This window comes from Lygodium microphyllum, chromosome 20, assembly GCF_053477565.2.
Source record: "Lygodium microphyllum isolate KBCC chromosome 20, Lygodium_microphyllum_v1.1.10, whole genome shotgun sequence".
NCBI lineage: Eukaryota > Viridiplantae > Streptophyta > Polypodiopsida > Schizaeales > Lygodiaceae > Lygodium > Lygodium microphyllum.
The window spans coordinates 133722273-133732040 of record NC_141154.1 but is presented as its reverse complement, the minus strand read 5'-3'; the positions used below and the strand labels follow the sequence as shown (position 1 = coordinate 133732040).

The 9768-nt window shown below is 39.2% G+C and overlaps 1 pseudogene; it reads left to right on the top strand.

The window, feature by feature from the left end:
• The first annotated feature begins 6234 nt into the window (after nt 1-6234).
• LOC148019425 (pyrophosphate-energized vacuolar membrane proton pump 1 pseudogene) lies at nt 6235-7848 on the top strand (annotated as a pseudogene).
• The last annotated feature ends 1920 nt before the right edge of the window (nt 7849-9768 follow it).

The window sequence follows — 9768 nt, the reverse complement described above, 5'->3', positions numbered from 1 at the left end:
TTGGCCTCGCAAACTTGCTCAAATTGCTCTATGAAGCTGTATGGGTCGTCGCCAGCACGATACTTATCAATTTGCTTGGCCACTAGGGGAACTTTGGCTTGGTCTCGTTGGGCAGGTGTATTTTAAAATTACTCTATGAAATTATCATTTTGTCTAATTATAACAAGTATTTTGAAATTATTCTCTAAAATTATTTTTTTTCATGGAACAATCTGACAAAATTTTTATCATTGTAGTTCAAGCCATTGGCATTTCCATCCCAATATGCCTTAGCATCCTATAAGATACCAAAATACTCACTAGTAAGTTGGGATCCCATGATCTTTTAGGAGATAGGTGTTTTTGATTACATGAGTGCTTGAGAAGGCAAAAGGCCAAGTGACCATATTATATAGGATACCTTTAATGCTGAGGGAAGCTTATCATGGTTCTAAGTTAATAAGTTCCCTACTGTGTGTTGCTGACAGAAGTAGTGTAATCACATACAACCCAATCTTATGGGGTTGGAAGCTCATATCCTAGGCTAGACAATTGTTTTCTCTATAGGGAGATGGATTTTATACTACTTCATGGAATGGTGTTTTTATATATTATCTTTTGTGCAATAGAATGTTGTTTTCCAAAGTGTTTGTCATGTGCTAGATGTTGTGTTAATGGACCCTATGTGACATGATAATAAAAGGAAGCTGCTTTTTTATGTTGTAATAGTATGGTACCTTTGCTAATTAGATAAGTAAAATAAATCCCATCAAGGAACGTGAGATTACCTCAATCCTGATGACCAATCATCTATGGCTAGATGGACCTAATAATTTGGGTAGCTTTTCTAAACATTAGATGGAATTATTAATACATGATCCTCCAAATTCAGTAGGATATATATGAGGCTCAACTTCATTTTTGGGGGGCTAATGTGAGATGATGCCTTATCGGCAAGGGGATCAACATTTTATTCTCTTCCACTTCTCACTCTCTTTGAACCAAGTGCCAAGGTCATTCACCTTCTTATGTGCAACCAGATGGTGCGAAGCAGCAGAGCAAGAAGGATACAATTCCTGCTATATATGTTGATTGCCTCCAGATTTCCGCCTCCAAATTGCTGAGCTGTGCAACCTCATCTAGAGTTTGGAACGTACCATACATCCATAAGCCTGTTGACAACAGATTATTCAAAGGCAGCACAAGTTGGTTGTATCTTTTGAGAAACTCTGCTACAATCTTCATGCTCAAGGTGTGCCAGTGGCCAATATTAAATGAAGATCATTGTAACTTCAGTTATGCTTTTGCATGTCTTGGACATTGTGGATTTATGCAGCTATTGTGACTTGTACATTCATAGTCTATCATTTCTTTGTCAACATGGTGGTCATTTAATTCACTTTCAAAGTTCATGTTTTGGAGGTAGATATATTTTTTGTCTTATGCTATTGAAGAGTTTGTCTTATAGAGTACTTCTTTGAGCACGCTTGATTTTTGAATTTAGGAACTTTGATGTCATCAAGACATGAGATGATCATTCAGCTTCAATCAGTGTAGCAAAATTTCCTTGTGGTGGTTTCAATTTGTTGAGTGCTAGTGCGGACAAGTATGGCTTCCTCCTAAAGTCATGGTTTTTACTTTGAATTTTTAGATTCTCAAGTCTATTTTGTTTTGGCTCAATTGTAAAACCACTTATCTGTAGATCAGTGGTGTTTTGCAACATAGAGGCAACAACAATGGGCATCAAGAGTACACATTATCATCAAGAAATGGCTTCTCGTGGCATAGTTTATGATATGGATATTGATCCATATAACAAGATAGCAGTAACTGTTGGATAGGTTGGAAGTTCTTTTCATGGAAGGTTACCACAAGTTTTATATTGAAACATGATTGGCTAATATGTTAAGTTATTTTTCTTGTATGGTTTCAGGATAAGAAGCTGAACATGCTCAATCTTGCTAGTGGGAAGTATTAGCTATATATAGTTTGTCTATATATAGCATCCCTGGTCCCCTCTATATATTCCAACTATGTGTGCTCACTTGATGCACTTCTGGGGTTCCACTTCCAGTGTCTTGTGTCTCTCTTCTCTTCTCTCTTCCTCTGTTCCTCGTCTCCCTCGCGCACTGTTCAACATGGTATCAGAGCGAGGTTTCCTCTCTCTTCTCTCTCATGCCGGGAGCATCCTACGCTGAAGGAGTAGTGTTGCTTCCTCTCTCTCTCTATCATCATCCATCCTCTTTCTCCTCTTTCCTCTCCTTCTCGCCCTCCTTTGCCCTTGACCACTGTCCCTGCCCCTACCTGCCCTGTTCTGCCTCCCCTGTCCTGTCGGTGAATATGTGAAGTCGCTGCACCCGAGCATGCGCACAACAGCCAGGATCGGCAGGTTGCGGCAAACGATAGGGCTTTGAGAGAGGAGAGACCGCTGCCTCCCTTTCTTGTTGGAGAATATGTGAAGTCGCCGTGCCCTCCTCTGCCCCTAACCCCTGTTCTGCCTCCCCTGTCCTGTCGCCATGGCCGCAGACGACGACACCTCCCTGCATCGCCATGGCCAGGAGGAGGAGGACGATGCCCACCTCGACGAGCCCCCCCTCCACCCTTCCCACAAGGACCCCTCCCTCGTCAAGAAGATCCCCGGCACCTGGACAGACCTCCATCTAGTGCCACCACAAGATGGAGAAGCTCTGCCGCAAGTATCGTGCCAGTGAAATAAATTTTTGAGTGATGGCTACCTAAATTTCTTGCATGTATACATGTAATACATCATCGTTCTCTTTGCAATAGTAATACCATGGGAGAGGTCAATTGTAAACAAAATTGGTATGCTTTCATGTAGACTTATGCAAGTTACCTCTTGCTTAAGCATGATGCACCTCAATTCAATGACACCAAAGGGAATCCCCACGTTCTCTCAAAATTCTTGACATGAGAGAATGTAAAAATGTTAGCTCTTGAGCTTGGAGGGAGCCTAAAGAAATCGGGTCACCGTTCATGGACCTGGGGCCAATGAAAAGAAACCAAGCAAAATGTGGTTCATGAATTGGACCGAGACTTGTACACCTCTATGACCATAAACAAGTGAGGGCTCATAGAGGCTGGCAAGTGTGTAAAGAAGCGGGCAAAGCCATGTTACGATCTCTTTGTGTTTAGACCGTCTGAAACTCGTAGGTGCCGGCGAGGACAAAGAAACTGGAGCTCGTGGATGCTAGCAAGCGATACAAATAAGTGGGCAAAGCCAGGTCGTGTATCCAAAGTCGAGCTACTGTGTTGGTATGGCTGGAAGGGCGGAGCAGGTGCCAAAGGAAATGCAACTGTCTAAGGGCGAGTGGTTATGTGGTCCACTATAAAATAACACTTACCCTGTGTGGGGACCCTTTCGGATGCCTGGCTACTGGGATGTATGGATCTAGACCACTTACTATATAGAAAGTTCACACTATAACTAGGAAGAATAGCAACCAAACTAGGAAAAATGCAACAAACTCTAGTCAATTATATAAATTGAGATTTACAACATCATATGCTAGGTAGCCTTAGATCCGAACTCTTATTTGTTGTCATGAGTGGGTTACAGTAATTAATGTTGTCATCCAATTCCTCTACTAAAGATAATAACATGAACCCTCAGATAGCTTGGTGATAATTGGATAAGTGTCTAAGTAATAATTGTGACATAGATTAGATTACCCTATGTAATGCATTTTGTGTCAAGTTGAGTAATCTATAATATAAAGCATCATTAATTGGTGACTTGGAGAGTTATTATATGAGCAGATAATGATGTACATCAAGGTGTTTATGCTATCATGGAATTAATAAGACTAGCATGCACAAATGCTAATGTAGAGATAGATGTGATTGTTGAGGAAGAGTTAAACATGCTCTAGTGGCAATTAGTTGAATATGTGAGTCTCAAGATCAAGTGGCTAACCTTAATAGAAACGTGGCTAAGCCTTGAACTAATCATTTGGTGCAAGAAGCAGGCATCACCTCAAAGGATTATCATTTCCCCCCCCCCCAAGCATTTTGATCTATTGTTTTGAAAGGCTCTAAAACTCTATGGGATATCAGCTACAAATGGGGACTCGTAAATGGAGGAGCCTTATATTGCTACTATACAAAACTAGCATGCTTAGGTAATGATTTTTCTTACTTGTTCAAGCTTTAAAATTTTAACCCAAGTTAGTTGGCATCATAATTAATATTCTACATTTTGCTTTATCTTTACTAATCAGTAATCAAGAATGCATGGCTATAATTTCTCCCCCTTTTCCCATAACAAAATGACAATGGTCTAGCTAGAAAGCATGACACACACTTGTCTCTTTTGTATTCTCTCTTAAAAATATGTATGTTTTTCTATTTCTATTTAGTTTCTTCTAAATTTATTTATTGTTATATTGACTTTTTTATTGATCACATTGATTTAAAGGACTTGCTTTACTTGTTCAAAATAAATCAATTAGTTAATATTGTAGATGATCTAGCATTGCAATTGGTGGAGATTTTAGTAGATGACCAGGGATTGCACTTCATATTTCACGAAGCGAAGAGATGAACTCCTGAAGTTGGAGATGCCGACCTCATTCGGCTTGTTGTGCCTGAGCCTGTCGTCTCCCTTGGCAATACTAGTGTGGCCGTGCGGGCCTCTAATGTCCAAGTTGACTTGACTCTGGATTGGAGATACTCGTATATCAACACATGGCTTCCTCAACCCCTGTCCGATGCATGTGAAGCTGACATCCAGGTGCTTGGGATGCAGGCAGGGGTCTCAACAAATATCAAAGAGGAAGGAGGATCATTGCAATTCACCATTCTTCAATGTGGGACTTACATTCAAGATCTGAATGTGCAATTGCATGGTGATAGTTCCTGGTTTTATCAATGGTATGATGTGTCAACCATTTTTTGACCTATTTTCTATAGCTGATTCTTCAAACAGGGCAATGTACTGTTTTCTAGTTACATATATTAGCTTACATTTTATGGATCTCCCTTATTTATGTCCTTATGTAGCTGAAGTACTTATAGCTGGTACAGTGGGTTTGTGGCTAACTCTCTGAATAGGCATGCAATGTGAATGAACATCGAGACAGTTGGTGCACTACCCAAAAAACAAGTCTGCGTCGGGTCTGGTTTGGACTTGTTTGTAGGAGCAATAAGAAAATAGGTCTGCAAGAGGCACAAGTCATCTGGTCACACCCACCAACACCGACCTGCCATAGTGGCGAACTCTATGGTCGCAACAGAAGACAGCTATCTAGAGTAAGAGGCATTAGAGGATGACAAGGCACCGCTGTGATTGTTGATTTTTCAAGGTTGTATGCCCAGTTGCACCATCCGCAGTAATTCGATCTCCAAGGCCTAATAAGGACTGGCCAAAACAGTAGAATCATCCGATGCGGCCACCAAGATTGACAGAGCTAGGTCTATGACAACTACAGATAGCTCCATTACACGTGGGGATATGACATCCACAAGCAGAGAAATTCACCCGCAATGGATCCAACATGCAATGTCATATCCGACAACATGTCCAATTTGAGAGATGAGAGGGTTATAGCTCACGCAAAATCCACTGCTCCAAAAGGGTCTTTGTGTACAGACGAGAGAGAAGTCATGTGGCTCCTGCTCATCTTCCGCTGTGTGCTACTGTGCTTCTTCCATGCGGTCCTCGAGGAGAATGTGCATGGGAAGATTGTCATCATAACCGGGGCTTCATCTGGCATCAGTGAGGTATGATCAACAACTTGGATTTTACTGAATTTCTGTGATAGCTAGACAGCTTTAAGCATTTTGGTGAAAGGAAGATAAATACAATCACTAACATTGCCAATGGGATAACACCAATTCTAGTAGGGATGAATCCCATATACAACAGTTAATTGTACAATGCTTTGCTTACTTCCTAATTTGACTTGTTCATTTTCATACTATTGTAACATTTATGGACCTGCTGATGATTTAGACTGAAGCTCTATAGACATCCATCTTTTTTCAGCACATGCATTAAATGTATCTACATAGGCTTTTGATAGTACGGCTAAACATAATTTGATCACACTTTCAAGTGCCCCTTAAATAGGAGCACACCACTTAGTTAGTCACAATATGAATTACTCAATATCTAAAAAGGGGCAACACTAGCTGGGACTACGTTGGTGTTTAGGTTTTCTCAATCTCAATGTTCAAAATGTGTACTAATATTTCAAGGACTAGGATGGTGTGAGGTTTTCTTATCTAACATTCACTATGTATACTGATATTTTCTACATATGCAAGTTTCTGTTTCAATTAGCAAAGCATCATCATCAAAGGATATTTCAAAGAAGAGTAAAGGTTCCAAAGCCTTGCAGATACGATCCAAAGCAGGAATGTGCCCCAGCTCTCTTTACAGCAATTTTCACTACAGTTGCATTTATATTGGGAGCTTTGACGTCCATAGTGTCGGGATTTTTGGGCATGATGATCGCAACATATGCGAATGCTCGCACAACTTTGGAAGCCAAAAAAGGGATAGGCAAAGTATTCAAAATCGCCTTCCAATCAGGTTCGGTGATGGGTTTCTTACTTGCTGCTAATGGCCTCATAGTTTTATACATCACTATAAAACTGTTCCAGCTTTATTATAAGGATAATTGGGAGGGCTATGGGCTTGGATGCTCATCTGTGGCTCTATTTGAAAGGGTTGGAGGTGGAATCTATACCAAAACTGCGGATGTTGGAGCAGATCTTGTTGGAAAAGTAGAAAGGAATATCTCAGAGGATGATCCGCGAAATCCAGCTATCATTGCTAACAATGTGGGTGATAATGTGGGAGATATTGCTAGAATGGGTTCAGATTTGTTTGGCTCCTTTGCTGAAGCTTCTTGCGCAGCTCTTGTTGTGGCTTCCATGTCATCATTTGGCACAAATCATGACTTCACTGCTATGTGCTTCCCTCTACTCATTAGCTCAATGGGCATTGTGGTGTGCCTCATCACAACCTTGTTTGCAACTGATGTGTTTGAGATCTCAAATCTAAGGGATATTGAATCTACACTGAAGAGACAGTTTGCTGATATCCACCATCTTAATGACATTCGGTGCAGCTTTTGTTTGTTGGCTGGCACTACCATCCACGTTTTACATATATGATCCTAATGGTGGTGCAAAGATGGTTCAAAACTGGAAACTATTTTTTTGCATTGGAATAGGGCTTTGGGCAGGGTTGGTAATTGGCTACGTTACAGAGTATTTCACCAGCAATACATACAGACCAGTCCAGGATGTTGCTGATTCTTGCAGGACAGGAGCTGCTACCAATGTCATATTTGGTTTGGCACTTGGCTACAAGTCTGTAATTGTTCCAATATTTGCTATTGTTGTTGCCATCTATGTCAGCCATACCCTAGTAGCCATGTACGGGATCACAGTTGCAGCTCTTGGAATGCTTTGTACCATTGCCCCCTGTCTAGCCATAGATGCATATGGTCCCATAAGTGATAATGCTGGTATCGCAACCGGTCTCTGGATGACCATGATACTTCTTACACAGCTCTCCACAAGAAGCGCAGCCGCAGTATAGACTATGAGGCCGCGAAGGCTTTCAAGATGGACAAATTCCTTAACCATAGGACTTCTTCAAAGTCCAGCTTGCGGCATCAACAGCCCCCAGTTGACAGCACTTTGGGGGAGCGCTTTCTCAGATTGGTCTCCGTGATCCGCACTTTGGGTGAGCGCTTTCTCAGATTAGAAGAGATGAAACTGCAGATGCAGAGAGAGTCCCAGAAGCAGATTGCTGAGATGTTTGCTTGGGCTCTGAGCAACAGTAAGAAAACTGATGAGCTCTTACTAATGATTGTCGGTATTTTGTTCATCATTTGATTATTCTAAATGTTTCTTTCTTCCAGCTAATTTTTAGCTCTTCATGCTACGTTTCATATCATTTCATCTATATTACAACTAATGCGTTGAAATTATTCCACGCTTTGTTTATAAGAAATGTTTCGAGCTAATGGGATGATATTTCATTTCATTCTTATTCCAGCTGTTGAAATGTTTCAGCTGATGTTTCATTATTATTCCAGCTGTTGAGTTGTTCTAGATCTATTCTAGCTAAGGAGCTGATGTTGCAGCTAATGTGTGCTCACTTGATGCACTTTTGGGGTTCCACTTTCGGTGTCTCGTGTCTCTCTTCTCTTCTCTCTTCCTCCGTTCCTCGTCTCCCTCGCGCACTGTTCAACAGGAAGTTTGTAAGATGCTTCAAACCAAAAGGAGAAGTTGGTGAGCCCATAAAAGTATGAACAATGAAATCCTTGTTTTCACCTGCTCAATTTACTATCAGATGGTGTAAAGAATAGGGCAAAAAAGGTATGCATGTTTTGATATTTTGATGTTTTACAAATGCGTGTTTTGATGTTTTACAAATGTCTCTTATGTTTCTAAACTTTGGTTTATTATGTGTACATAAAGGTAACAAAATCACAAATGATGGTACAAGAGATCATGGAACAATGAAAGCTAAGGAGGTCATTGGCCCTAATGTCTCTTCAAATCACGATATAGGTATATGTCTTTATTTCTACTAAACTTTGAAAATTAAAATTTGTACATATTTTACATCTTGCTTTATTAGGTGATTCATTTTGAGATTAACTAGCTTTAATTAGTCTCTTTGTCTAATTTAAAATGTTCATAGTTATTCATATTTTTAAACTTTGAGTAATTGTGTGTAAATATATAAATATAGATTAAAGAACAACAAAAGGTGGGAAAAGAGGTAATGTAAGAAAGGGAGATCAGGAGGTTACTTGCAATAATGTTTCTTCAAGTCAAGATGCAAGTACCAACTTTAAGGATAAAAAACTTGTACAAATTTGGTGACCCAAATTGATACAAAATATCTAATTACTTTCTTTTGTGTTATTGAAATTTTTCATAACCTTGTATTATCGTGAGCTTTGGTTAACTCTATGTATATATAGGTAAACAAGTTACTAAAGATGACACAAGAGACAATGTAAAAAAGGAAGACATTGAGATTGCTTGCCTTAACACTTCTTCAAGCCAAGAATCAGGTATTACCAGCTTTCTTATGTTGATAATGAGTCATTTTTTGAAATGGTTATACTAACTAATGATATTTGATCACTTGAGTATCAATAGGAGTGATACGCATACCATCATATGATGATATCTATCGGCCACCCATGTTGAAATTTAGAGAAGAGGGTAGACAAACATTTATTACTTTGCAACATATTGGAGATTTAAGGGATAAAACAATCAAGACACACATGTTGCTTAATTAGATTTTAGTTTTATGCTTCTTTAAAATTATTTTCATTTTTCTTTTGCTTGTTAGAAGTAGATGTTGATGTCTTAATTTGTTTAATCTATTTTGATCATTAGATGTATGTTATTGATCCTTACTAAGAAATGATGACATTCTCTATATAATTTTCTAGTTAAAAATTTATTATGCAATTTCTTGTTTGATATTAGCATGTCTAAGAGGAAGGGCAAAGTAGATAAAGTGATAAGGAAAAAAGAGAATTTCCACGAAATTCCCTAGTTGAAAGTACATATAAGTACGGAATGTAAAAAATAGAAAAAATGAGAGATTTCCTAGTGAGAGTATCTAGGGAATCACCTCTAGAAATTTTTTCCTATATATGAAATATTTCCTATATAGGAATTATTCCCTACATAGAAAATTTTGTATTTTCCTATGTAGGAAATATTTCCTACATATCACTAGGAAATGTCCCATTTTCCCTAGTTTTTACTTTTCCCACTTATATG